This window comes from Lissotriton helveticus, chromosome 6 (genome assembly GCF_964261635.1).
Source record: "Lissotriton helveticus chromosome 6, aLisHel1.1, whole genome shotgun sequence".
Lineage (NCBI taxonomy): Eukaryota > Metazoa > Chordata > Amphibia > Caudata > Salamandridae > Lissotriton > Lissotriton helveticus.
Genome location: NC_136067.1, coordinates 37,196,670 through 37,224,449, shown reverse-complemented (window position 1 = coordinate 37,224,449; position 27,780 = coordinate 37,196,670). Strand labels below are relative to the sequence as shown.

The window sequence follows — 27,780 nt, the reverse complement described above, 5'->3', positions numbered from 1 at the left end:
TACAGGGGGCTGCGGGGGGCTGCTGTCGAGAAACAGGGGCATGCCTGATATAGGAAGTGCCTGGGGTCAGGGTGGAGATACATATATACCATCACGTGCCCTCTAGCCAGGCATATGTTGGGGTGGTTTGCGCGTTTGGGTGGCTCATAAAGTGCACAGTGCAGCGCCTGGCACGGCAGGTTGCTGGCCCTTTAAGAGGCTGCCGAGCGGTGGTGGCAGGCCCTGCCTCCTGCCAGGGCTGGAGAGAGCTCCGAGAGGGGGACGCACATCCCGGCTGGATCCTGGAGGGGGAGGACGGCGCCCGGGCACTCTCTGCGCAGAGCACACGGCGTGTCAGCCTCTCGCACACTCACCCTCGCTGCGGTCCGCTGGCTCTCTCGCTCACACTCAGCACACACGTGGGCACTGCCACTGTGGCGCACGCACTGCGAGCTCTGCTCCCACACACACACATGGGCAGTGCCACTGTGGCACACACACGGTGAGCCCTGCGCCCACACACAGAGCACATACATGGGCAGTGCCACTGTGGCACACACACCGTGAGCCCTGCGCCCACACACAGAGCACATACATGGGCAGTGCCACTGTGGCACACACACCGTGAGCCCTGCGCCCACACACAGAGCACATACATGGGCAGTGCCACTGTGGCACACACACGGTGAGCCCTGCGCCCACACACAGAGCATATACATGGGCACTGCCCCTGTGGCACACACACTGTGAGCCCTGCTCCCACACGCATGAGCACTGCCCCAGTGGCGCACGCACTGTCAGCCTCGCTCACACACACACAGCACACACATGAGCACCGTGCGTGTGGCACGCATCCAGAGCGCACAGCACCAGTCTCCTTCTCTCACGCACGGTGGACCCCGGCACAGGGCGCCGGACCCTGGACAGCAGCAGCGGCGGGGCCCCCACCCGACGCCCTCAGGGATTCTTGACGTGGATTGGACAGCAGCACTGGGGTCCCAGCCCTAGGGGGCCGCCCACACGAACCCCAACTGGGAGCCCCTGCCCGGAGAGCCCCCGGGGGCCTGGCTACGGACCTCAGCACCGGAGCCCCCAGCTGCTGCCCACGGACAGGACGGGAGCCCCCCGGGGGCCTGCCTGCTGCTGAGGACCCGCAGGACTGGGGCCCCTCGCCTAGGAATCCGTCTAGCGCCTGGAGGCCACCGCGCAAGGGTCACCGCTTGGATTACAGCGCACGTACCAGGGACCCCTCGGAGTGGGCGCTTGGAGGGCGCAGCGCCCCTGATCTCTGCCAGGGCATGGAGTGAGCACCGCCCCCGCTCCGGACGGACACAGCAGCCTGCACAGCTGGGCACAGCTGGTAAGTCACCCCTCTCCCACAGTGCGCGCGCGGTGCCACCGTGTTCCCTCGCAGAACAGCTGTGAAAACAAGGGGTGAGGTCAGAGCCCCCAGAACAGGGGGGCACTGTGGGCTCACTGAAGGCCCCCCGTGCTGTCACCGCTGTCACAACAAGCGCTGCTGTAGGCGCTTTATGAATAGTGTCTCACTCATGTGCCCACAACATGTAAGCCCACCCCCCGCCCCCTCGTGAAGAGAAGGGGGGGAGGGAGGGGCAAACTTCACAGCAGCATGTGGGGACGGTTTATCCACACTTATTAGCAGCCGCACCTTGCAGTGGACTTTGTATCCGCGCTGTCTCTGCACCTTACAGTGGACTCTGTATCCATGTTGTCTCTGCGCCTTACAGTGGACTCTGTACCCAAGCTGCCTCTGTGCCTTACAGTGGACTCTGTATCCACGCTGTCTCTGCGCCTTACAGTGGACTCTGTACCCAAGCTGCCTCTGTGCCTTACAGTGGACTCGGTATCCACGCTGTCTCGGCGCCTTACAGTGGACTCTGTACCCATGCTGTCTCTGCGCCTTACAGTGGACTCTGTAGCCACGCTGTCTCCGCGCCTTACAGAGAACTCTGTATCCATGTTGTCTCTGTGCCTTACAGTGGACTCTGTATCCACACCGTCTCTGCGCCTTACAGTGGACTCTGTATCCATGCCGTCTCTGTGCCTTACAGTGGACTCTGTATCCATGCTATCTCTGCACCTTACAGTAGACTTTGTATCCATGCTATCTTCACCCTACAGTGGACTTTGTATCCACGCTAGCTCTGCGCCTTACAGTGGACTCTGTATCCACGCCGTCTCTGCCCCTTACAGTGGACTCTGTATCCACACCGTCTCTGCGCCTTACAGTGGACTCTGTATTCACGCCGTCTCTGCCCCTTACAGTGGACTCTGTATCCACACCGTCTCTGCCCCTTACAGTGGACTCTGTATCCACACCGTCTCTGCGCCTTACAGTGGACTCTGTACCCACGCCATCTCTGCGCCTTACAGTGGACTCTGTATCCACGCCGTCTCTGCACCTTACAGTGGTCTCTGTATCCACGCAGTCTCTGCGCCTTACAGTGGACTCTGTATCCACACCGTCTCTGTGCCTTACATTGGACTCTGTATCCATGCTATCTCTGCACCTTACAGTAGACTTTGTATCCATGCTATCTTCACCCTACAGTGGACTTTGTATCCATGCTGTCTCTGCGTATTACAGTGGACTCTGTATCCATGCTGTCTCTGCGTATTACAGTGGACTCTGTATCCAAGCGTCTCTGCGCCTTACAGTGGACTCTGTACCCACGCTGTCTCTGTGCCTCACAGTGGACTCTGTATCCACACTGTCTCTGTGCCTTACAGTGGACTCTGTATCCATGTTGTCTCTGTGCCTTACAGTGGACTCTGTAGCCACGCTGTCTCTGCGCCTTACAGTGGACTCTGTATCCAGGCTGTCTCTGCGCCTCACAGTTGACTTTGTATCCGCGCTGTCTCTGCACCTTACAGTGAACTCTGTATCCATGTTGTCTCTGTGCCTTACAGTGGACTCTGTATCCATGCTGTCTCTGCGCCTTACAGTGGACTCTGTATCCACGCTGTCTCTGCGCCTCACAGTTGACTTTGTATCCGCGCAGTCTCCGCGCCTTACAGTGGACTCTGTACCCACGCTGTCTCTGCACCTTACAGTGCACTCTGTATCCACGCTGCCTCTGTGCCTTACAGTGGACTCTGTATCCACGCTGTCTCCGCGCCTCACAGTTTACTTTGTATCCGCGCTGTCTCTGCACCTTACAGTGGACTCTGTATCCATGCTGTCTCTGTGCCTTCCAGTGGACTCTGTAGCCACGCTGTCTCTGCGCCTTACAGTGGACTATGTATCCAGGCTGTCTCTGCGCCCCACAGTTGACTTTGTTTCCGCGCAGTCTCTGTGCCTTACAGTGGACTCTGTACCCACGCTGTCTCTGCGCCTTACAGTGGACTCTGTACCCAAGCTGCCTCTGCCTTACAGTGGACTCTGTATCCACGCTGTCTCCGCGCCTCACAGTTTACTTTGTATCCGCGCTGTCTCTGCACCTTACAGTGGACTCTGTATCCATGTTGTCTCTGTGCCTTACAGTGGACTCTGTAGCCACGCTGTCTCTGCGCCTTACAGTTGACTTTGTATCCACGCTGTCTCTGCACCTCACAGTTGAATTTGTATCCGCTCTGTCTCTGCACCTTACAGTGAACTCTGTATCCATGTTGTCTCTGTGCCTTACAGTGAACTCTGTATCCATGTTGTCTCTGTGCCTTACAGTGGACTCTGTAGCCACGCTGTCTCTGCGCCTTACAGTTGACTTTGTATCCGCGCAGTCCCTGCGCCTCACAGTTGACTCTGTATCCACGCTGTCTCTGCGCCTTACAGTAGACTCTGTATCCACGCTGTCTCTGTGCCTTACAGTGAACTCTGTATACATGTTGTCTCTGTGCCTTACAGTGAACTCTGTATCCATGTTGTCTCTGTGCCTTACAGTGGACTCTGTAGCCACGCTGTCTCTGCGCCTTACAGTTGACTTTGTATCTGTGCAGTCTCTGCGCCTCACAGTTGACTCTGTATCCACGCTGTCTCTGCGCCTTACAGTAGACTCTGTATCCACGCTGTCTCTGCGCCTTACAGTGAACTCTGTATCCATGTTGTCTCTGTGCCTTACAGTGGACTTTGTAGCCTCGCTGTCTCTGCGCCTTACAGTGGTCTCTGTATCCACGCAGTCTCTGCGCCTCACAGTGGACTCTGTATCCACGCTGTCTCTGCACCTTACAGTGGACTCTGTATCCACACCGTCTCTGTGCCTCACAGTTGACTCTGTATCCACGCTGTCTCTGCGCCTTACAGTAGACTCTGTATCCACGCTGTCTCTGTGCCTTACAGTTGACTCTGTATCCACGCTGTCTCTGCGCCTCACAGTTGACTTTGTTTTCGCGCAGTCTCTGCGCCTTACAGTGAACTCTGTATCCATGTTGTCTCTGTGCCTTACAGTGGACTCTGTAGCCACGCTGTCTCTGCGCCTTACAGTTGACTTTGTATCCGCGCAGTCTCTGCGCCTCACAGTGGACTCTGTATCCATGCCATCTCTGTGCCTTACAGTGGACTCTGTATCCATGCCGTCTCTGTGCCTTACAGTGAACTCTGTATCCATGTTGTCTCTGTGCCTTACAGTGAACTCTGTATCCATGTTGTCTCTGTGCCTTACAGTTGACTCTGTATCCACGCTGTCTCTGCGCCTCACAGTTGACTTTGTTTCCGTGCAGTCCCTGCGCCTTACAGTAGACTCTGTACCCACGCTGTCTCTGCGCCTTACAGTGGACTCTGTACCCAAGCTGCCTCTGTGCCTTACAGTGGACTCTGTATCCACGCTGTCTCCGCGCCTCACAGTTTACTTTGTATCCGCGCTGTCTCTGCACCTTACAGTGGACTCTGTATCCATGTTGTCTCTGTGCCTTACAGTGGACTCTGTAGCCACACTGTCTCTGCGCCTTACAGTTGACTTTGTATCCACGCTGTCTCTGCGCCTCACAGTTGACTTTGTATCCGCTCTGTCTCTGCAACTTTCAGTGAACTCTGTATCCATGTTGTCTCTGTGCCTTACAGTGAACTCTGTATCCATGTTGTCTCTGTGCCTTACAGTGGACTCTGTAGCCACGCTGTCTCTGCGCCTTACAGTTGACTTTGTATCCGCGCAGTCCCTGCGCCTCACAGTTGACTCTGTATCCACGCTGTCTCTGCGCCTTACAGTAGACTCTGTATCCACGCTGTCTCTGTGCCTTACAGTGAACTCTGTATCCATGTTGTCTCTGTGCCTTACAGTGGACTCTGTAGCCACGCTGCCTCTGTGCCTTACAGTGGACTCTGTATCCACGCTGTCTCTGCGCCTTACAGTGGACTCTGTACCCAAGCTGCCTCTGTGCCTTACAGTGGACTCTGTATCCATGCTGTCTCGGCGCCTTACAGTGGACTCTGTACCCATGCTGTCTCTGCGCCTTACAGTGGACTCTGTAGCCACGCTGTCTCGCGCCTTACAGAGAACTCTGTATCCATGTTGTCTCTGTGCCTTACAGTGGACTCTGTATCCACACCGTCTCTGCGCCTTACAGTGGACTCTGTATCCATGCCGTCTCTGTGCCTTACAGTGGACTCTGTATCCATGCTATCTCTGCACCTTACAGTAGACTTTGTATCCATGCTATCTTCACCCTACAGTGGACTTTGTATCCACGCTAGCTCTGCGCCTTACAGTGGACTCTGTATCCACGCCGTCTCTGCCCCTTACAGTGGACTCTGTATCCACACCGTCTCTGCGCCTTACAGTGGACTCTGTATTCACGCCGTCTCTGCCCCTTACAGTGGACTCTGTATCCACACCGTCTCTGCCCCTTACAGTGGACTCTGTATCCACACCGTCTCTGCGCCTTACAGTGGACTCTGTACCCACGCCGTCTCTGCGCCTTACAGTGGACTCTGTATCCACGCCGTCTCTGCACCTTACAGTGGTCTCTGTATCCACGCAGTCTCTGCGCCTTACAGTGGACTCTGTATCCACACCGTCTCTGTGCCTTACATTGGACTCTGTATCCATGCTATCTCTGCACCTTACAGTAGACTTTGTATCCATGCTATCTTCACCCTACAGTGGACTTTGTATCCATGCTGTCTCTGCGTATTACAGTGGACTCTGTATCCATGCTGTCTCTGCGTATTACAGTGGACTCTGTATCCAAGCGTCTCTGCGCCTTACAGTGGACTCTGTACCCACGCTGTCTCTGTGCCTCACAGTGGACTCTGTATCCACACTGTCTCTGTGCCTTACCGTGGACTATGTATCCATGCTGTCTCTGCGCCTTACAGTGGACTCTGTATCCACGCTGTCTCTGCGCCTTACAGTGGACTCTGTACCCAAGCTGCCTCTGTGCCTTACAGTGGACTCTGTATCCACGCTGTCTCCGCGCCTCACAGTTTACTCTGTATCCGCGCTGTCTCTGCTCCTTACAGTGGACTCTGTATCCATGTTGTCTCTGTGCCTTACAGTGGACTCTGTAGCCACGCTGTCTCTGCGCCTTACAGTGGACTCTGTATCCAGGCTGTCTCTGCGCCTCACAGTTGACTTTGTATCCGCGCTGTCTCTGCACCTTACAGTGAACTCTGTATCCATGTTGTCTCTGTGCCTTACAGTGGACTCTGTATCCATGCTGTCTCTGCGCCTTACAGTGGACTCTGTATCCACGCTGTCTCTGCGCCTCACAGTTGACTTTGTATCCGCGCAGTCTCCGCGCCTTACAGTGGACTCTGTACCCACGCTGTCTCTGCACCTTACAGTGCACTCTGTATCCACGCTGCCTCTGTGCCTTACAGTGGACTCTGTATCCACGCTGTCTCCGCGCCTCACAGTTTACTTTGTATCCGCGCTGTCTCTGCACCTTACAGTGGACTCTGTATCCATGTTGTCTCTGTGCCTTCCAGTGGACTCTGTAGCCACGCTGTCTCTGCGCCTTACAGTGGACTATGTATCCAGGCTGTCTCTGCGCCCCACAGTTGACTTTGTTTCCGCGCAGTCTCTGTGCCTTACAGTGGACTCTGTACCCACGCTGTCTCTGCGCCTTACAGTGGACTCTGTACCCAAGCTGCCTCTGCCTTACAGTGGACTCTGTATCCACGCTGTCTCCGCGCCTCACAGTTTACTTTGTATCCGCGCTGTCTCTGCACCTTACAGTGGACTCTGTATCCATGTTGTCTCTGTGCCTTACAGTGGACTCTGTAGCCACGCTGTCTCTGCGCCTTACAGTTGACTTTGTATCCACGCTGTCTCTGCACCTCACAGTTGAATTTGTATCCGCTCTGTCTCTGCACCTTACAGTGAACTCTGTATCCATGTTGTCTCTGTGCCTTACAGTGAACTCTGTATCCATGTTGTCTCTGTGCCTTACAGTGGACTCTGTAGCCACGCTGTCTCTGCGCCTTACAGTTGACTTTGTATCCGCGCAGTCCCTGCGCCTCACAGTTGACTCTGTATCCACGCTGTCTCTGCGCCTTACAGTAGACTCTGTATCCACGCTGTCTCTGTGCCTTACAGTGAACTCTGTATACATGTTGTCTCTGTGCCTTACAGTGAACTCTGTATCCATGTTGTCTCTGTGCCTTACAGTGGACTCTGTAGCCACGCTGTCTCTGCGCCTTACAGTTGACTTTGTATCTGTGCAGTCTCTGCGCCTCACAGTTGACTCTGTATCCACGCTGTCTCTGCGCCTTACAGTAGACTCTGTATCCACGCTGTCTCTGCGCCTTACAGTGAACTCTGTATCCATGTTGTCTCTGTGCCTTACAGTGGACTTTGTAGCCTCGCTGTCTCTGCGCCTTACAGTGGTCTCTGTATCCACGCAGTCTCTGCGCCTCACAGTGGACTCTGTATCCACGCTGTCTCTGCACCTTACAGTGGACTCTGTATCCACACCGTCTCTGTGCCTCACAGTTGACTCTGTATCCACGCTGTCTCTGCGCCTTACAGTAGACTCTGTATCCACGCTGTCTCTGTGCCTTACAGTTGACTCTGTATCCACGCTGTCTCTGCGCCTCACAGTTGACTTTGTTTTCGCGCAGTCTCTGCGCCTTACAGTGAACTCTGTATCCATGTTGTCTCTGTGCCTTACAGTGGACTCTGTAGCCACGCTGTCTCTGCGCCTTACAGTTGACTTTGTATCCGCGCAGTCTCTGCGCCTCACAGTGGACTCTGTATCCATGCCATCTCTGTGCCTTACAGTGGACTCTGTATCCATGCCGTCTCTGTGCCTTACAGTGAACTCTGTATCCATGTTGTCTCTGTGCCTTACAGTGAACTCTGTATCCATGTTGTCTCTGTGCCTTACAGTTGACTCTGTATCCACGCTGTCTCTGCGCCTCACAGTTGACTTTGTTTCCGTGCAGTCCCTGCGCCTTACAGTAGACTCTGTATCCATGCCATCTCTGTGCCTTACAGTGGACTCTGTATCCATGCCGTCTCTGTGCCTTACAGTGAACTCTGTATCCATGTTGTCTCTGTGCCTTACAGTGAACTCTGTATCCATGTTGTCTCTGTGCCTTACAGTTGACTCTGTATCCACGCTGTCTCTGCGCCTCACAGTTGACTTTGTTTCCGTGCAGTCTCTGTGCCTTACAGTGAACTCTGTATCCATGTTGTCTCTGTGCCTTACAGTGGACTCTGTAGCCACGCTGTCTCTGCGCCTTACAGTTGACTTTGTATCCGCGCAGTCTCTGCGCCTCACAGTGGACTCTGTATCCACGCTGTCTCTGCGCCTTACAGTAGACTCTGTATCCATTGTCTCTGCGCCTTACAGTGGACTCTGTATCCATTGTCTCTGCGCCTTACAGAGGACTCTGTATCCACGCTGTCTCTTCAGTCCACATTGGACTCTATATCCACGCTGTCTCTGCGCCTTACAGTGGACTCTGTATCCATTGTCTCTGTGCCTTACAGTGGACTCTGTATCCATGCTGTCTCTGCGCCTTACAGTGAACTCTGTATCCATATTGTCTCTGTGCCTTACAGTGGACTCTGTAGCCACGCTGTCTCTGCGTCTTACAGTTGACTTTGTATCCGCGCAGTCTCTGCGCCTCACAGTGGACTCTGTATCCATGTTGTCTCTGTGCCTTACAGTGGACTCTGTAGCCACGCTGTCTCTGCGCCTTACAGTTGACTTTGTATCCGCGCAGTCTCTGCGCCTCACAGTGGACTCTGTATCCACGCTGTCTCTGCGCCTTACAGTAGACTCTGTATCCATTGTCTCTGCGCCTTACAGTGGACTCTGTATCCATTGTCTCTGCGCCTTACAGAGGACTCTGTATCCACGCTGTCTCTTCAGTCCACATTGGACTCTATATCCACGCTGTCTCTGCGCCTTACAGTGGACTCTGTATCCATTGTCTCTGTGCCTTACAGTGGACTCTGTATCCACGCTGTCTCTGCGCCTTACAGTGAACTCTGTATCCATATTGTCTCTGTGCCTTACAGTGGACTCTGTAGCCACGCTGTCTCTGCGTCTTACAGTTGACTTTGTATCCGCGCAGTCTCTGCGCCTCACAGTGGACTCTGTATCCATGCCGTCTCTGCGCCTCACAGTGGACTCTGTATCCATGCCGTCTCTGTGCCTTACAGTGGACTCTGTATCTGCGCTGTCTCTATACCTCACACTGGGTGGTTTAGCCACAGTTTCTCTGCACTTTACTGTGGTTGGTGTATCCACACTTTTACTGCACCTCACACTGGGTGGTTTATCCACTTTCTCTGCACCCCACAGTGGGAGGGTTATCCACACTTTCTCTGAACCCTACAGTTGGCTTTTTATCTACCTTTACTGCCTCTTAAAGTGGGCGCTTTATATACACTTTTACAGCACTTACAGTCAGCGCTTTATCAACTTTTACTGCATCTTAAAGTGGGCGCTTTATCCGCCCCTTTATAGCTCCTCGTTTTAACCACTTTCACAACATCCGGAATACCAGAATAAGAAACCTAACCATAGGGCAACAGGCACTTCACTGAACATGTATTAAAAACCCTCTTTCCAGAAAGAGAAATTCTTTTCTCGAGTCCCCTCACCCAGCAGGGTTGTCCCGAGGTGGCATGCTTTTTCCTGCGGTATTCCAGATGTTGTGGAACAGCATTCAATAAGGAGGGTGAAGCTAACCTTAACCTCTACCTCCCCCGTTTTATGATTGTTTTATTTACTTTCACAGCACCTTAAAGGGGGCGCTGTAGCAACACTTGACAGCGCCTGGCAGTGGGCGCTTTACCCACACCTTTATAGCAGTGCTTTATATGGGCCGGTGTTCACCGGAACTGAGTACCGGCACTTCCGATACGGTAGGCGCAGGTTAGGTTTCTCCTCCAGTGCAGGAGCTTCCGAGACGCATGTAATTATGTGTAATGGGTTCATCTGTTTTATTGCCATAAAGACATTTCTGGTGTGTTTTGATATGTGCTGCAACTGGTACAGAAGTCCTTAGGTGTGACCATATCTTGCCCCTGACCCCGCCCACTACTTGCCACACCTCTATTTTAATGAGTATCTGCACTTTTTTTTTCCCATTTAAAGCATTGTTTATAGCTCCTTATAGTTGGCGCTTTATCCGCTTTCACTGCACCTTAGAGTGGGCGCTTTATCCGCACCGTTATAGCTCCTTACAGTTGTAGTTGGCGCTTTATCCGTTTTCACTGCACCTTAGAGTGGGCGCTTTAGCCGCGCCTTTATAGCTCCTTACAGCTGGCGTTTTATCCGCCTTACAGTGGGCGCTTTATCCCAGATAATAGTTCCTCGCCACGTCACTGAGCGCGCTCTGTACGAGCTGTTCTTGGGCTGGCGTTGTTCGGTGGCGGCTGGTCTTCCTCTGGGGTGCTAGCCCGGAGCTGCTTCGGCTCCGGTGGGTGGACGGCAGCTGTGCCGTGCACCTCCCCCGGCCGCCGCTAGAGGGCGCCGCAGCCCGCATTAGGAGTAAGAACCAAGTCACCTTTAGTGACCTCAGAAGGCGCCGTGACGTCAACGAGAAAACAATATGTTACATTCGTGAAATATTTAACTATTTTTAAAACAAACACATCTCAGCAAACCTCACTAAAGGAATTGCAAAGCTTTTAAAAGCAGACGAGCAGTACTCGAGTTCCAAAAGGGGTTCCTCCCATCAACAGGATGGGGTCTGCCAGGGCTCCCCTTGTGGGGGTGTTATCGGCGTCCTGAAGCGCGCACAGCTCCCGAATAGAGCCGCATTTAAAGTTCTTACAAGATATGAGTGAGAACTCAATCTGACCTCTCCATGTGTAAGTCTCACTCGCAATGAGTGATACTTGAGGTGTCTCGATACAAGAGGGGGTGGTGATGGACGGAGCATCTGAACCAATCAAACACACACCCCCAGTCAACAGATCTGGGTTTAATCCATCACTGTTCTTTAGCCCACTCTGCCACCCCAGTTCAGACATGGCCATATGCAAATCAGTCTTGACCCTGTGCCTCATGGGAACAGTCCAGCCCGAACTGCCAAGCCAGGTCTTCCCTGGACCGGAAACAAGCTTCCTAGGGCCGGTTTCTGGCATTTCAGCCGTCTTCAGCCCGGCTTCCTTGAATCCAGGGGCAAAGTGAGCAAGGGACTCACCTCTGAGCATACCCTGCCAACTTAGGGCAAACAAAATAAAAACACAAGGAGATGATGGACGGAGCGCTGAAACTTTTCATACACTCACCCCCAGTCACAGATCATCCTGAAACTTTTCAGACACTCACCCCTAGTCGCAAATCTTGGTTGAATCCATCACCGATCTTTAGCCCACTCTACCACCCCAGTTCAGACCCAGCCATATGCAAATCAGCCTTGACCCCGTGCCTCATGGGAACAGTCCAGCCTGAAATGCCAAGCCAGGTCTTCCCTGAACCGGAAAAAAGCACCTTGGGACCGGTTTTGGGGTAACAGCCCTCATCAGCCAGGCTTGCTTGAATCCAGTGGCATAGTGAGCACGGGACCCACGTCTGGGCATACCCTGCCAACGTATTTATTTATTTATTTATTTATTTTAGAGGTTTTATATAGCGCTGGCTGGACCCGGGGGTATCAGAGCGCTTTACATTTTAGAGACAAGAAAGGTCAATAAACAGGGGACATACATAGCATCAATGTAAATAAACAACATAAAAGTCTCCGTCTGACAGATTTCAAAAAGATAAATATGGTAAATAAGCACAACAAAATGTGTAAGATGTGATAAATCAAAAATATCAAAAGGCACAAATTGAAAAAAAAAAAAAAGCGGAAAATTGCAGGGTCAGGATAGGAAGGTTAGTGGTCCGTTAGGTTGGTAAGGAAGAGAAGCGCGAGGGGCATAAATGAGAGGGGATTGGGTGAACGTAGGGTGAACAAAGCAAACACTGAAACTTGTCAGACACTCACCCTCAGTCACAGACAGCTTAGCACCAGCAGTTCTAAAAAGCAGGTGCTGAGACTAGGGCTGGGCGGAATTTGCGGAATCGTGTTACGCAAATCTCTGCGAAACGGTAAAAAATCTCCACGAACAAGCAAAAATTCCGCGAGCACGCGGAATTGCTTGTTCGCGATGCCTTTTTACTGTTCGCAATCGCTGTTTGCGTGCTCGAGGGGAAATATCTCACGAACACGCATTCTGAGAATGCGAACAAGCAAAAATTTTGCAAAGATGCGGAACGCTGAATTTTGGGCAATTTCGTGTCCTCCGCATGCAGCATCACAGTTCCCATACTTTTAAAATGCACTTCGACCGCTGCATGGAAGTTTTTCTGTGAGAGATGTGACCCTTTCCACATTCCATTTGTTTCAACGTTAGGCCACACATTGCGCTCTAATAAAGAAGGATTATGGATATTAAGCTGTCAGGGAATTTTAGCATTAATTATCCTGATTATATAAAGCGCGAGGCACGTCCCGGGTGGGCTGGACTCTCAGAGGCACGTTCCTTGCAGTGGTTTCATTTTAAGTCTTTGAGCTGTGCTTGGCACCAGGTACGTGTGTTCCCTGCTGTGAGCCGCCTTTTGTCCTTGAGAAAGAATTCTATTCGTGCTGCTGTTGTTGATTTATTTCTGGAGTTCTACAATGTTTTTTCTTTGTTGGGGTGTAGTTGCAGTAGCCGCCCTGGAGCCTTGGAATTGTAGCGCCATCCTTAGTTAGTGGGCGCTAGGTTGACAAACGAATCTGTATACAAACACTCACGAGTGACCTCCTGCGAGTATTGTTTTTAACCCGTTGGGCGTGGCCGCAAATCTGAGCCTGTGCGGCCGTTTTAATATGTGGGCGGGTTTATGACAGCCCCCAGCTGTCATCAGCACACGCCCACCGCGATGCATGACGGACGGGAGCCGTCATCAGCATGGAAGGGGTTAAAACATGAGAAGTAAAGTAATCTCTTTATAGACTGAGAAGGGTTGGCTGGGGTTGCCCCTTTTGGATATAAATGACCGATACTTCAGGGTTACAGAACGCCACAACACCCCCACCCGAGGACACCAGTTCAGATTGAGCTACACGTCCCCAGCCCTGAATGAATGAATGAATATTAGTCTTCTAAAGCGCAAACTTAGCCCGGAGGCGTCAAGGCACTGCGGGTCGGAGCTGTCAGACAGAAATAAAAGTAAGGCTCAGACTGAAGTACCTGTGAAAAGCCAGGTCTTCAGAGGTTTGCGGAAGAGAGAGTGAGACACTTGTCAAGAAATATCAGCAGGGAGGGAATTCCAGAGCCTAGCAGCAGCGATGGAATAGGCTCTGCCTCCCCATCTAGCTCTCTGAAACCTAGGAACTGCCAGCAAGTGGTGAAACAATGGAGCGGTGCACTACCCGAATGTAGTAGTATTCAATAACGAAGCACGATCAGTAACTTCGTTGATATTGTCTTTATTCAAAATAGATCCAAATCAATAGAAAACAGACATCAGCCAACACGTTTCGTTCATGGAAATGATCTTCGTCAGGGCAAAAAGTATATGTTAGCAACTTTCACGAGAGAATAACAGTATCGTACAAACAACCCAAATCTGTGGTCAGCAACGAAATTCAAGCATGGGCCTCCATGCTAAGGGCCAGCTGCGAGTTGCCTTCGACGGGTCAACTTGAGCGTGACGGTGCTATCCGAAGGAACTGCCAGCAAGTATTTACTGGCTGGAAAAGCCCTTTAATACCATCTGAGCCTAGTTCATAGAAGGCCTTGTGAGTAAGAAAGAGAGCCTTGAACTGAATTCTTCGGTTTGAAGGGAGCCAGCGCTGCTTGCTGAGAGAAACCGAGACTGAGTGGTATTGAGGGGGATTCCTCACCAGCCTGGCCGCTGCGTTCCGCACCAGCTGCAGACGACGCACAAGGCCCTTGTTAATGCCCAAATAACGGGCATTACAATAGTCCAGTCTGGACAACACTAAGGCAATAACTGCCTGCTTTCGGGAGGGCGAAAGAAAGGAAATGGGACATTTTCCTGAGAATCCTAATAATGCCAAAGCAGGTGGACACCGTTCGATTAATCGGAGGGCTCGGAGAGAGAGAGATGTTTACTATGACCCCTAGATTCTTTCCATGGGATACAGGACAAGGACAAGAACCAAGCGTATCTGGACACCAATCATCGGAACAAACATTCAGTTGGTTTCCAAAAATCGAGACCTCTGTTTTGTCACCGTTCAGCTTAAGATAGTTCTCAACCATCCAAGGGGAGAATGCCTGCATACAGCTTTTAACACCTTCGCTGCGGCGGCAATTCCGCTGCAGCGCTAGGGGGGAGGGGAGGCCACGCGGCGCACCCATGCTCGTGACGGAACCGCTCCGTCACGAGCCTCAGGCGCGCTGTGCTTATGACGGAGCGGTTCCGTCACGGCCCCGCCCACTCAATAGAACGCGCAGCGCAAGTGCGGCGGCCGGGCCGTGACGGAACCGCTCCGTCACCAGCACATCGCGACCGTGGCTGGTGACGGAGCGGTTCGGTCACCAGCATGGAAGGTGTTAAAGTTAGTGGCATATTCCCTTACGCTGTGAGTAATAGACACCATTATTAGCGAGTCGTCGGCATAGGACAACACCTCCAATCCAAAGGATCTGACAACCTTGGCCAGTGGGGCAACATACATGTTGAAAAGGGTCGGGCTCAAGGAAGAGCCCTGCGGGACTCCACCTAACAGACGGTTGGGAGCCGAGTGAAATGGACTTATTTCCACAATTTGTGCCCGATCACTAAGGAAGGACGTTAGTAGCTTGAGGGCCGCGCCCCCAACCCCTATCTGCCTGAGCCATTCCACCAGCCTCACGGGAGATAGAGCATCAAAGGCTGCGGTAAGTTCAAGAAGAATCAACAGCGGTGTGTGCCCTGCATCAACCTGAACACAAATATTATTGATTACTGAGGTTAGTGCTGTCTCCGTGCTGTGATTACTTCTAAAACCATGCTGCGAGCCATCAAGCAGCTGGTGCTCCCCCGAATAGGAGCTGAGGTGAAAATTCAGATGTTTCGCCAGAATTTTAGCTGCAATTGGTAAAAGGGAAATAGGGCGATAGTTCTTTAGTTCAGCCGGATCCAGAGAGGGCTTTTTTAAAAGAGGTTTGACCACCGCAGTCTTCCAAGGGATGGGGTACTGCCCCACTGAGATAGCTGCAATAAGTAGTGAAGTAAGGTGGGGAACAGGGCCGGACTGAGAACCACAACCGGCCCTGGCAAAGTGCTCGGCCGGCCCTCCCTCCCCACTGGGGGGGAGGGGGAAGGGACGTTGGAGGTGCCGCTGAGCTCTTTACCCAAAACCGGCCCCCACTCATGTGGCGCACTGGGGGATTGCCCGGTGCCCGCTATGGCCAGTTCGGCCCTGGTGCGGAACAATCGCCTCCCTTCCTACTTTCCAGATCTTCAAAGGGCATGACTCCAAACTCTTGTGCACGAGGCTGGGCCCTGGTGCGATGACCTACCGATGACACGACTGGTTCTTCTGCGTGAGCTCACACACAGACCTCTAGCGAGCCATCCGTTATAGGATAATCCGGAAGAGACGAGTCTATAAACTCCAGACCCTGGAACCCTCAGAGATCTGTGAAACATGCACCATGAAGTCTTCTACAGCAGCCAAGGCATTCCGGGTCAGAAATAAACTGGGCCTGGGTGTGGTTAAGGAAACTATTTGCAAATGTTTGTTGCCTGTGAAAGTATGTGCTTCCCACTGTTGTCCTTTATCAGAAACCAAGACGACGAGTGACCTCTGACCCGCGTTATGCAGGAAGACGGGAAACTTCTATGGTTGAGGGGATAAGGGCCGACCTTTGTTAAGATAGCGCCTGAGTTAGGATTTTGTCTTATGTCTGTCTTAAGTCTGTCTTAAGTCTGTCTTAAGTCTGCCTTAAGTTTGTCTTAAGTCAAACTTAAAACAAAATCCTAACTTTACTACTACTAAATGCCTTCTGTGAATACCAAAAGTAGCAAGTTTAGGATTTTGTCTTAAGTTAGTTCTGTGACTCGGCCCCTGAGTACTCAAGGAAACCTACGTCGTTGTTGTAAAGTTCCTTCAGCCCTGAAACACGAACATTTCTGCTAGTGTAGGAGTATTTTTGCAGGAGCAATTTTCGATCTTTTAAAGTCTGAGCTTTGTGACTTGAGGCCTCGGTGCAGAAATATCCGACATGTCAAAATGGGTCTTGAAATTGCTAATGTCATGTTGGTAGTACACTCCCTTCCACCATACAACCCCATCACACTCTTCCAGACACACACACACACGGTGTAATGTGCCATCCATGGGGATAAGCGCTTTGACGCCTCACACACGAATATTAAGTGCTATACCTACTCTGCGATACAATTCACAGTCTGCTAACCATCTGCCTTTTCAACAAAAGAATCAGCATTGTCCTATAAAAGTGCCTTGTCAGAAAGAAGAGTGCTAATGCACAGTGACTAACAAAGAAAACATGTTCTCTGTGCTGTGCAAACTTGAGTGTTTTTAAAAAAAAAATGTTATTGAAGTTCTTGGATGAACCAATAAATAAAAGCACAAAAAATATTAATGACATATTCAAAGCGACTGAAAAGACAGAATTCACATCAATACTAAAAAATGAAAGAAATACATAAATTATACATTTCCAAATCTATTACAATTCATTAATCGAAATACCGTCCCCATGTTTTTTCACATTTTCTGACCCCCCCCCAATTCTTTGAGCGTAAATTTGCTCGCACTTTCTGACTCTTTCCATTTTATGGAATCTTTGCATTTTTTCAAAACCAGTATAAAATTATGATTTTTTTTAATGTTAAGCTAATATTGTTTGGTTTTGATCCAGAGCTTATGCTACCGGAACAACTAGTTAAACTGATTTATGTAGCAATGGCAGTGGCCAGATCGTTGTTATTACAGAATTGGCGGTCACAACACTGCCCCATGGTACAAGAATGGTTCCATAAAATGGAAAGAGTCAGAAAGTGCGAACAAATTTAGGCGGCTGGCTCAGAAGGGCGCGCTCGCGGTTGGACATTTTGCTTGTTGGCCTGATCTGGGCCTGCAGCCTGTTCTCCACAGCCTCCACATCTTTACCACATGGTGCAGCTTGGCACTGAGCAATGCCTTCCTGCAGCCACTTCTAAGCCGCTGGTGGCGGCCAGGCCTTGGGGGCGCTCAGGAATTGCCCCCTCCCAATGTAGTAATAGTCTTGGGATGTGTTTCCTCTGAGTGGGCTGGGTTTGTGCCTGTTGAGTAATGAAGAAATGTACAACACATGCCCTTTTGTTCTAAAGAAGTCCACAGGGACCTCAAAATACAGAACAAATAAGGTTCCCAGGACAGAGCGGGCGGCGCAGAGGCTAGGGTACTGCTGTGAGCAGAAAATGGCGGCAGGCATGGAGAGTCGGCCAGTGGCTTGCCTTCTACCTGAACTGGGGTGGCTGAGTGAGCTAAAGAATGGTGATGGATTAAACCCAGATCAGTTGACTGGGGGTGAGTGTTTGATTTGCTCAAATGCTCCGTCCATCATCCCCTTTTGTATCGCTTTGTTCGCCCTAAGTGTGGCAGGGTATGCTCAGACGTGAGTCCCTTGCTCACTTGGCCACTGGATTCAAGATAGTCTGGCTGATGAGGATTATGAATCCGAAACCGGTCCCAGGATGCTTGTTTCCGGTCCAGGGAAGACATGGCTTGGCAGTTCGGGCTGGACTGTTCCCATGAGGCACAGGGTCAGACTGATTTGCATATAGCCATGTCTGAACTGGGGTGGCAGAGTGGGCTAAAGAACGGTGATGGATTAAACCCAGATCAGTTGACTGGGGGTGAGTGTTTGATTTGCTCAAACGCTCCGTCCATCATCTCCTTTGGTATCGCCTTCTACCTGTGACTGGCAGTGCGGATATTGCGTAAAGTGCAACCTCTAGTCGCGCCGCGGAGGGTGCGTGTTCTACGCCTTCTCTGGATTGGCCAGTAGTCTGCTAAGCAACGGGTGACACTTCTTGAGTTTCACAGCATGTTACAGCTCTGACACAAACCCTTTGAGTTATTACATCTGTATAATTATTTATATTTACTACATTTATTGCCAGGCTTTTTTTTTCCATACTCTACCCACCCAGTTGAGATCACAGATAGTGGGGTGACCTCAACCTCACCGGGACTGTCCGCATTGAACCTGCTTTAGAAGGGCTGCCATAACACACAAACAATATGTGCAAATGTGTCACCTAATATATTGATGTGTTTTGATAGTATTCAAACATCTATTTCCCTTCAGAATTACAAAAATAATGTGCTTCATTTGTAGTAATTCTGGTATATTCTGAAACACCAGCACAGTTCATTTTGTTTGTTATGTGCTAGAAAAATAAAACATCCCACACCCTCCCCTCTTACATGGTTACTCTCACTTTGAAGTCAAAGAAAGAAAAGTAAACACCCAGCTCCCTCGGAAGAGAGAGCTTGACATGTAACCTCTGCCTTTGAATGCACAGCAAATGTGATGAGATAAGAACAGGATCTAAAAGCCTGTTTACAGAAAGTGAGTTTGTGGAAGAATACAGTGAACATGGTTTGGTCAACGGGAGGGACAAAGTCAAGCTGGACAGCCTTTAACTAATAAATACAGCAAATAGAAAGCTAGAAAATGTGAGTTATAATCACAAAGCCAATGGTAAGCAAGGAATGCATTCCTAGGTCAACTTTCTGAAAGACCCCAGGATGTCTTTAGCAAACCAGACAGCTGTGGGGTCCCACATGTGCTAACATGCCCCACACAACACCCTAACATTTATTGCTAACCCATCAATCACCCCTATACGCTCTTCACCCCAACAATGCCTGCATCCCGCTTTCCTCCAGAAACATAACATGACTTGAAGTTGTAACTTATAAACTTCATTTGTTCTATATTTCTGTCCATCCAGCGTTCCTTTGATGGTCTGGCCTGCCTGGTCCCAGACCAGCCCTCCCCACTGACCCCTTGTTTCTTCCTTCTTCCCCCACTTCCTCTGCCCCCCCATTTTCCTTCTTAACCATCTCTACCTTGTTGCCCCTTCACACCGCTTGCTCTAGTGTGATAACCTCCAACTATATGGGGAACAGCGTTTACAACGCTACTATTACAACGCAGTACCTTTACCACGCAGGTTTTACAACGCAAGTCGTTACAACGACTTGCGCTGGGGGGCGCTCTAGGATAGGTAATAGTTAATTTACTAACCAAAACCTTCCCTACTATCCACGGGGACTGGAGTTGCAATAGTAAATTAAACTATTCACTATCCAGCACCCCCAACGCAAGTCGTTGTAACGACTTGCGTTGAAAAAGTTGCGTGGTAAAGGCATGCGTTGTAAAAGCATGCGTGGTAATGACATACATCCCAACTATATACAAACAATTAACATTTGTGGTAAAAAGGGAGAGAAATAGACACCCATTTAGAGACTGATTTGTACAAAGTGAAACCAGAGACCTGGGAATGAATCCAAGCTTCCCTGCTTAACCAAACTGTGTGATCTGAGGCACATATTTTGTTTCACCAATCCCCGTTCTTTCTCCATTACCTCTCAATGACCCTTTAATGTACTTGGTAATGTCAAAGCCGGCGTATGCTAAAGAAATGCAAATTTTTGTAAATTTTGATGAGATGTTATCATATTTTACGTGATGTTTATTGCATGATTTATATGGCAAAGATTCCCAGGGCTCGGCTCGCGCACGGGCTCCTAGCGCCAAGCCAGGCCTGTGGCTCGCTCTCCTTGTAAATCTGTCGGCCCGCCCACCTCTAATGTGTTGTCATTTAATGTCCAGTTGCGGGTGTCACAAAGTTTTCCAAAGTTGTCGGACTCACTTGCAAGAAAGCTGGGTTGAAGGCTTGTAGGCTGAACATCGAGGCGCTACTCGCCTCTACCTGTCAAGTCCTCCCTCTCTTCGCCATACCTGCGCCCTTCTCCCGTCCCCTGCTGAGCAGCTCGTCATTGCCAGCTGTAGTTACACAAATGCCTCACATGCACACAGCCTATGGGGCCAGAACACCTGAAAGCGCCGCGAATCCGTGCCAGTGTCAGAGTGGGCGCTACAGTAACGCCAGCTGGCAAGAGCGGTGTGACTGAGGCCTTCCAAGGGTGGCTGCGCCTCACCACGAGGAGACCCCGTGGGTGCTGGGAACACGTCCGGACCCGTGACTGACTCTGTCCCAGCCCTACTGGCTTTGTCACAGGCACTGTCCCTATAGGCCTGTCCAGAAGTGCGGCCGGCCAGTTCAAGTCACTGGAGAGGATGTCGTGCAAAGAAAGCTGGAATTTGGGGACTTGTGGTTTTATGTAATCTATTATAAAACCAGGACTACAAATCCCAGAATTCCAAGAGAAAACCCCCGGGAGAGGACTAACTAGTCAAGCTTTGCAGCTGTGTCTGGGGTGTTGGAGCTCATGATGAAGCGGTTATTGATGGCCAGGCTGGAATGTCAGGGGGGGGAGGGGGGTGGCGAGTCAGTGACTGGGCCCCCTGGGGCCCCGGAGCAGTGACTCGGTGGGAACGGAGCGGCCAAGGCTGGCCCGGCCCAGGGGAGGCCTCGTGGAATCCGGACCCAAAACATAGCCCGGATTCCTGGGAATCCGCCGGGCTGAGAGGGGCAGAGGAGGCGTGTAGTGTTACCTCTTAGTGTCAGCAATACTCTCTCTTTGTTGCAGCAGTGTTCTCACTGTGTTTTGGCACTGTTCCTTCCTTGTTTCAGCAGTGTTCTCACTGGGTTTTGGCACTGTTCCTTCCTTGTTTCAGAAGTGTTCTCACTGGGTTTTGGCACTGTTCCTTCCTTGTTTCAGCAGTGTTCTCACTGGGTTTTGGCACTGTTCCTTCCTTGTTTCAGAAGTGTTCTCACTGTGTTTTGGCACTGTTCCTTCCTTGTTTCAGCAGTGTTCTCACTGGGTTTTGGCACTGTTCCTTCCTTGTTTCAGAAGTGTTCTCACTGTGTTTTGGCACTGTTCCTTCCTTGTTTCAGCAGTGTTCTCATTGGGTTTTGGCACTGTTCCTTCCTTGTTTCAGCAGGGTTCTCACCGTGTTTTGGCACTGTTCCTTCCTTGTTTCATTGGTGTTCTCACTGGGTTTTGGCACTGTTCCTTCCTTGTTTCATTGGTGTTCTCACTGGGTTTTGGCACTGTTCCTTCCTTGTTTCAGCAGTGTATGCACTGTGTGTTAGCACTGTTCCTTCCTTGTTTCATTAGTGTTCTCATTGGGTTTTGGCACTGTTCCTTCCTCGTTTCATTAGTGTTCTCATTGGGTTTTAGTACTGTTCCTTCCTTGTTTCAGCAGTGTGTGCACTGTGTGTTAGCACTGTTCCTTCCTTGTTTCATTAGTGTTCTCCACTGTGTTTTAGAACTGTTCCTTCCTTGTTTCAGCAGTGTGTGCACTGTGTGTTAGCACTGTTCCTTCCTTGTTTCAGCTGTGTATGCACTGTGTGTTAGCACTGTTCCTTCCTTGTTTCATTAGTGTTCTCACTGTGTTTTAGAACTGTTCCTTCCTTGTTTCAGCAGTGTGTGCACTGTGTGTTAGCACTGTTCCTTCCTTGTTTCATTAGTGTTCTCACCGTGTTTTAGTACTGTTCCTTCCTTGTTTCAGCAGTGTGTGCACTGTGTGTTAGCACTGTTCCTTCCTTGTTTCATTAGTGTTCTCACCGTGTTTTAGTACTGTTCCTTCCTTGTTTCAGCAGTGTGTGCACTGTGTGTTAGCACTGTTCCTTCCTTGTTTCATTAGTGTTCTCACTGTGTTTTAGCACTGTTCCTTCCTTGTTTTAGCAGTGTGTGCACTGTGTTTTAGTACTGTTCCTTCCTTGTTTCAGCAGTGTGCACTGTGTGTTAGCACTGTTCCTTCCTTGTTTCATTAGTGTTCTCCCTGTGTTTTGGCATTGTTCCTTCCTTGTTTCAGCAGTGTGTGCACTGTGTTTTAGTACTGTTCCTTCCTTGTTTTAGCAGTGTGTGCACTGTGTTTTAGTACTGTTCCTTCCTTCTTTCAGCAGTGTGTGCACTGTGTGTTAGCACTGTTCCTTCCTTGTTTCATTGGTGTTCTCACTGTGTTTTAGCACTGTTCCTTCCTTGTTTCAGCAGTGTGTGCACTGTGTGTTAGCACTGTTCCTTCCTTGTTTCATTAGTGTTCTCACTGTGTTTTAGCACTGTTCCTTCCTTGTTTCAGCAGTGTGTGCACTGTGTTTTAGTACTGTTCCTTCCTTGTTTCAGCAGTGTGTGCACTGTGTGTTAGCACTGTTCCTTCCTTGTTTCATTAGTGTTCTCACTGTGTTTTAGCACTGTTCCTTCCTTGTTTCATTAGTGTTCTCATTGGGTTTTAGTACTGTTCCTTCCTTGTTTCATTAGTGTTCTCACTGTGTTTTAGCACTGTTCCTTCCTTGTTTTAGCAGTGTGTGCACTGTGTTTTAGTACTGTTCCTTCCTTGTTTTAGCAGTGTGTGCACTGTGTTTTAGTACTGTTCCTTCCTTGTTTCAGCAGTGTGTGCACTGTGTGTTAGCACTGTTCCTTCCTTGTTTCATTGGTGTTCTCACTGTGTTTTAGCACTGTTCCTTCCTTGTTTCAGCAGTGTGTGCACTGTGTGTTAGCACTGTTCCTTCCTTGTTTCATTAGTGTTCTCACTGTGTTTTAGCACTGTTCCTTCCTTGTTTCATTAGTGTTCTCATTGGGTTTTTGTACTGTTCCTTCCTTGTTTCAGCAGTGTATGCACTGTGTGTTAGCACTGTTCCTTCCTTGTTTCATTAGTGTTCTCACCGTGTTTTATTACTGTTCCTTCCTTGTTTCAGCAGTGTGTGCACTGTGTGTTAGCACTGTTCCTTCCTTGTTTCATTAGTGTTCTCACCGTGTTTTAGTACTGTTCCTTCCTTGTTTCAGCAGTGTGTGCACTGTGTGTTAGCACTGTTCCTTCCTTGTTTTAGCAGTGTGTGCACTGTGTTTTAGTACTGTTCCTTCTTTGTTTCAGCTGTGTTTGCACTGTGTTTTAGCACTGTTCCTTCCTTGTTTCAGCAGTGTTCTCACTGTGTTTTGGCACTGTTCCTTCCTTGTTTCAGCAGTGTTCTCACTGAGTTTTGGCACTGTTCCTTCCTTGTTTCAGCAGTTTTCTCACTGAGAGTTCCCAATGTTCCTTCCTTGTTTCAGCAGTGTTCTCTCTCTGTTTTGGCACTGTTTCCATCTTTGTTTCAGCCGTGTTCTTGGTGTGTTTTGAAACTGTTACTTCTTTGTTCCTGTTGTGTTCTCATGTTTTTACACTCTTCCTTCCTTTTTTCAGCTATGTTCTTATATTGTTTTGGCTATGTTCCTTCCTTATTTCAGCAGTGTTCTCGCCATGTTTAGTCAATGTCTCTGTTGCTCGAGTTTTAATTCCATAGTAAACAACAAGAGGCATGTGGCAAAACCAGGAACAGTTTTGTTTAATTAAACAATTTGGCCAGGAGAAAACTTACAAGCACACGGTCAGAGAACTGTCTCAATTTACATTTGATTAGCGTTCGTTTTTTATAATTTATTTACGTCAAGCCATAAACGCATCCGGAATCCCATATATGGGGAGTAATGTTGGTTGCTTCCTCAGAGTCCTAAATTAATGGGCAAACGATACCACAGGTGGGTCTCGACCTTGTGTGGACACAGTGTGGCCAGTGGTGAATGTGTCCAGATGTCCGGCTTGGGAGGGGCGTGTGGTCACTATGAGTGCTAGGTCCTTATACGCTACGTGTTCCTAACTCATGTGGCATTTGACTTTATGGTGTTTTTTGTAGTGTGCGTCCCCCCTCGAGACGTGTGCTTTATCGTGGGCAATATCCCTGGGAAACATCCTTTACAATGCAACTTTACAACGCACTACCATTACAACGCAACTTTTACAACGCAAGTCATTACAACGAATTGCGCTGGATGGCGCTCTTTGATAGGGAATAGTTTAATTACTATTAAACACCTTCCATACTATCCACGGGGACTGGATTTGGAATAGTAAATTAAACTATTCACTATCCAGCGCCCCCCAACGCAAGTCGTTGTAACGACTGGCGTTGTAAAACCTGCATCGTAATGGCATGTGTTGTAAAAGCATGCGTTGTAGTGACATACATCCGTAATGTCGCTGCGCCTATCTGTGGGATTGAGCAAGAGTTTCCTCCCCGCGTGTTTGCCTGCCAGCTACACACACCTCACCTGTGGCCCATCAAACTGTGATACCGGGCTTGGTTTCAGGACCTGCCTGACTACATACTTGTTGAGGTAGTTGTGGACCTCGGACAGGGGATTTTATTGATAAGAACGATAGTTCATTTCTGTCGACAAATGAATCAATATCCATTTTAGCATCTGTGCTGTGTTTTGGCAGTGTCCCTCCCTTGTTTCAGCAGTGTAGCCACTGTTGCTTGGGGTGTTTCGTGCTGTGCTTAGGCATTGTTCCTTCTTTGTTTCTCCATCAGTGTTTTTGCATTGTCTGTGTTTCATTGTGTCCCTCAAAACACACAAGATGATGGACGGAATGTTGCACAATGGCAAAACATTCACCCCCAGTCACAGATCTGGGTTTAATCCATCGTTATTTTGCTCACCAAGCCACCCCAGTTCAGACCCAGCCATATGCAAATGAGTCACTGTGTCCCTGTCTTGTTTCAGCAATTCTGGTGCCAGGTATTGCTGAGTTCCTGTCCCAAACTGACATCCATTCCCAAACCATGGCCCCAATGGGTACCACAACCCCCCCCCCAACCCCCCTACTCTCCCCCGAGGCATAGATACACATCAAAACACAATTGTCTTGCGTTAAGGGTCGTAAGAATTTTATTAAATGATAAAGCATATTAAGATTTTATATATATATAATACACAGAAAACACGTCCAAAAGTCCAGAATATTCATACGTGAACCATATTTTTAACACAATGTATTTATGGATGCTTAACATTAACATATTGTCTAATACATAGGCATTCCTAACCTAAAACTAAAATGATGTACTTTTTTTTTTCTGCGTATCCCGGATTTAGCCTACAGGCAAGGTCATGACTGATCCAACTCCAGGTGTAGCCAGCACCTATACTCAGGGCCATTGGAATTATGCGACTGTGCGGCCGCTGCTATTTTCGCATAATTATAAATTTGCCACATTTTCCACGCAATCCGTCATCTGCAGCATAATCTACAGATTAAAAACAAAAATTCCTGCGCAAATGGTTTAAAAGTGACTAAAATGCAATGACAGACATTGCCACGCAGTGGAAGGCCCTTCGCAAAGCTGGACGGGTCACCTTTCTGCTGCTTATTGCTATATTTGGGTGTTAAACTGGTGCTGATGAGGTGCAACCAATGCCCAGAGAGTGTTACCAAGTTTAAACAAGCATTAGAAATGCAATCGGGCTCGGTTTTATTTGAGTTTGAGCTAATGGCATTGAAAATGCCAATGTATTGTTGCTATGTGTTATGGAGTGTGTTCATGTGGTGTGTACTGCCAGTGATCTCCTTGTGAGTGTGAGAATATTGCACCGTTACTGCCTGTGATGTCCTTCTTGTGAGTGTGATAAGCTTGCACCTCTGCTGCCTGTGGTCTCCTTGTGAGTGTAAGAAGCTTGCACTGCTGCTGCCTGTGATGTCGTTCTTGTGAGTGGGAGAAGATTGCACCTCAGCTGCCTGTGGTCTCCTTGTGAGTGTATGCACTGTCATCGCTAGCCTGTAGATATGCACTGTCATCGCTAGCCTGTAGATATGCATCGTCATCGCTAGCCTGTAGATATGCACTGTCATCGCTAGCTTGTAGATATGCGCTGTCATTGCTATCCTGTAGATATGCGCTGTCGTCGCTAGCCTGTAGATATGCATTATCATCGCTAGCCTGTAGATATGCACTGTCATCGCTAGCCTGTAGATATGCTCTGTCATCGCTAGCCTGTAGATATGCTCTGTCATCGCTAGCCTGTAGATATGCACTGTTATCGCTAGCCTGTAGATATGTACTGTTATCGGTAGCCTGTAGATATGAAGTGTCATCACTGGCCTGTAATTATGCACTGTCATTGCTAGCCTATATGCACTGTCATCGCTAGCCTGTAGATATGCATTGTCATCGCTAGCCCATAAATATGCATTGTCATCACTAGCCTGTAGATGTGTACTGTCATCGCTAGCCTGATGATATGCACTGTCATCGCTAGCCTGTAGATATGCACTGTCATCGCTAGCCTGTAGATATGCATTGGCTTCACTAGCCTGTAGATATGCACTGTCATCACTAGCCTGTAGATATGCACTGTCATCACTAGCCTGTAGATATGCACTGTCATCACTAGCCTGTAGATATGCGCTGTCATCACTAGCCTGTAGATATGCTCTGTCATCGCTAGCCTGTAGATATGCACTGTCATCGCTAGCCTGTAGATATGCATTGGCTTCACTAGCCTGTAGATATGCACCATCATCGCTAGCCTGTAGATATGCACTGTCATCGCTAGCCTGTAGATATGCATTGGCTTCACTAGCCTGTAGTTATGCACTGTCATCGCTAGCCTGTAGATATGCTCTGTCATCGCTAGCCTGTAGATATGCACTGTCATCGCTAGCCTGTAGATATGCATTGGCTTCAAAAGCCTGTAGATATGCACTGTCATCGCTAGCCTGTAGATATGCTCTGTCATCGCTAGCCTGTAGATATGCATTGTCATCGCTAGCCTGTAGATATGCACTGTCATCGCTAGCCTGTAGATATGCATTGGCTTCACTAGCCTGTAGATATGCACTGTCATCGCTAGCCTGTAGATATGCACTGTCATCGCTAGCCTGTAGATATGCTCTGTCATCGCTAGCCTGTAGATATGCACCGTCATCGCTAGCCTGTAGATATGCACCGTCATCGCTAGCCTGTAGATATGCACTGTCATTGCTAGCTTGTAGATATGCGCTGTCGTCGCTAGCCTGTAGATATGCATTATCATCGCTAGCCTGTAGATATGCACTGTCATCGCTAGCCTGTAGATATGCTCTGTCATCGCTAGCCTGTAGATATGCATTGTCATCGCTAGCCTGTAGATATGCACTGTCATCGCTAGCCTGTAGATATGCATTGGCTTCACTAGCCTGTAGATATGCACTGTCATCGCTAGCCTGTAGATATGCTCTGTCATCGCTAGCCTGTAGATATGCACCGTCATCGCTAGCCTGTAGATATGCACCGTCATTGCTAGCCTGTAGATATGCACTGTCATTGCTAGCTTGTAGATATGCGCTGTCGTCGCTAGCCTGTAGATATGCATTATCATCGCTAGCCTGTAGATATGCACTGTCATCGCTAGCCTGTAGATATGCTCTGTCATCGCTAGCCTGTAGATATGCTCTGTCATCGCTAGCCTGTAGATATGCTCTGTCATCGCTAGCCTGTAGATATGCA

The 27,780-nt window shown here is 49.5% G+C and overlaps 1 protein-coding gene across 2 annotated transcripts in view; it reads left to right on the top strand.

Moving 5' to 3' along the window:
• The first annotated feature begins 288 nt into the window (after positions 1 to 288).
• The window catches only part of DAAM2 (dishevelled associated activator of morphogenesis 2), a 648,121-nt gene continuing 620,629 nt past the window's right edge, over positions 289 to 27,780 (top strand). For both annotated transcript variants that reach the window (XM_078647328.1, XM_078647329.1), the window contains exon 1: positions 289 to 1,339. The gene's annotated coding sequence lies outside the window, so the exon portion shown is untranslated. The remainder of the gene's footprint in view (positions 1,340 to 27,780) is intronic.